A 2342-nucleotide genomic window follows, 5' to 3' on the forward strand; every position below is an offset into this window, starting at 1 on the left:
GGACAGTGTGGGGTCGGGGAACACCCATAATGTAGATTCCTCTCTTGACCAACTCTATTGAATTTTTTTCCATTTACTGGGACAAGTTTGTTAAAACCTGTCAAATGTTTATCTGTCATGGTCATTATGAATAAAAGTGAGTGTTAATTTTTACACTGTTTGCTCTATTCTACACACTGTCCTAAATGTATATTAACTTATTGAGTTATAGAATTATCATTATCCTTCCCTCCCCAGGAAACTGAGGTATTCAGAGGGATTATTTAAGATTCAGTGGCAGAACTAGGGTTCAAATGCAGAGAGCCAGCAACAGAGCCCACAATTGACTGTATGTACCATGTGCTACCTCTTAGCATGAAGGATAAGGTTTGACCTGGTTAAAATGACATTCTAATATATGATTTTCATTCATTGTTCAGAAGTAGAGATAATGCATATTTAAAAATCTCAGAGAGTATTACATGAATTTAAAAAGATGTAATTGTTTTTAGTTTAGCAGAAGCTAAAGGAAGATTCAGCAATGTAAATAATAGCAATATCAAGTGAATAATGTGGGTGGCTCCCTATATCATATCATGATTTGTCATGGCATTATTAATTCACAGCTGTGTCAAACGGCAAATCGCATTAGTAACATCTAAAAATTAGCAAATCAAATGGAAATTATTTGCATAATTTCATGACTAATTTATCCTAATTATTTCCTTTTTAAGTATTGTTACATATAGTTATATAGTAAATGTTAGATATTATATATTTTGTGTTATATAATATTTTAGTTTATTGAGAGTAACCAAATATCTAGTTTTATATATTGTATTATTGTTCAAATGGTTGCATATTAGAAAATAATTCCTACCTCAAAATTGGCCACATAATTATTTTCTTTCCTTTAATTTGCATTTGAAAACTTAAATTTTAGATTTAGTCAACTTTAAGAGAGTCATTATTATTCTCATTATTTAGGTATTTTAGTATTTCTGATTAGGGGAGACATCGATTTAAAAGAAAATGTTATAACTAAGCATAACTAAAAATGGAATGTTTTAAATACATGGTAGTTTTCACCCTATATTTTTAACCTAAGGATTATATTCTCTCTAACTTTGATGAGATAAATTAATTTTTGATTATGATGCAAATACATACATAAATGCTGTCTTTCATTCTTCATTGGAAAAGGGAAAGAAAACGCATGTTATTCCCAGAGAATAGCTTGGAGAGCTTTTGTACCATAGCCAGTTATTGAACCAAACGTATGACATGTGAGTGAATTGAAACTTTATGAAAAAGTTTCAATCACAATTCCCATTTCAAAGAAGATTTTTGACTCTTTGCTAAGCATGAGTAGTAACTTAAAAGCTTGCAAGACCCATAATCCAAAAAGGAATTATCCTGTCATCTGTCATTAGATCACATGTAAACCTCACTGAGAAAGAACAAAGATCTCTTTATTATTTTGTTATACCAGTCTTGGGCAGAAGGAGGTTATAAGATCACATGGGTATTGAATCCGTTGGCCCACCATGCAAATGTAGAGTCTGCTCTACCTTTAATCAGCTTTTGCCATTTATCAGACGAATAGATACTACATTTGTTTCTAGCATCATTCTTTCCATCTTTTTCCTAAATTTAAAATCTAATTATTTTGTTCAAGTCCATACAGGTGTTCCCTCAAAGAAGAAGAGATCTCTAAATGAACAAATGTTTATGGAGCACCTGCTCTGTGCTAGGCTCTATGTTGGGTGCTTTGTATAAAATTTTATTTCATCTTGTTAACAATCCTATGAAATAGGTTATAATATCCTTATTTTGTAGGTGAGAAAACTGAGGCTACTAGGATTGAGAAATTTGCCCAGTAGCTTCCCATACTATAAAGGGCAAGATCAGGCTGTGAACACATAGGTTTTTATTCCAGAGTCCACAATATATCTTTTAGTACCAGGCTGCAGCTCCTTATTTTAAATATTTCCATTTCTGAATTCAGAACTGTCAATTTTTACATAAAAATGCTGTAAGGAGTAGTAGTCACCAACCAAAATGAGCTGTATCTAACCTATTTTTTAGTAAAAACTCTCTATGATATTAAACAAAGCTAGTGTTACTTGGTGCATATACAGTGTACCTGTTAAATTTTCAAGTTTTCTTAAAAAATAGCAAGGGACACCTATATTCTAAATATTGGGATTGCCATTCTCTAATATATTTTAGGCATTTTGAGTATGCTATGTTAGGTACTAGGTTCTGCACTAGATATAGAAACATGAAATAGTTTCTGCCCTCAAGGAATGTATTTGCATTTATATAACACAAATAAACGTCCCTACTTTGGAAATAGTGAT

At 31.6% G+C, this 2342-nt stretch overlaps 1 protein-coding gene across 2 annotated transcripts in view; it reads left to right on the plus strand.

Moving 5' to 3' along the window:
- KIAA1468 (KIAA1468 ortholog) overlaps positions 1–2342 on the plus strand; it is a 95279-nt gene that overhangs the window by 19532 nt on the left and 73405 nt on the right. The gene's annotated exons all lie outside the window — the stretch shown is intronic.

The sequence above is a fragment of the Pteropus alecto genome, unplaced genomic scaffold, assembly GCF_000325575.1.
Source record: "Pteropus alecto unplaced genomic scaffold, ASM32557v1 scaffold14, whole genome shotgun sequence".
In the NCBI taxonomy this organism is placed as follows: domain Eukaryota; kingdom Metazoa; phylum Chordata; class Mammalia; order Chiroptera; family Pteropodidae; genus Pteropus; species Pteropus alecto.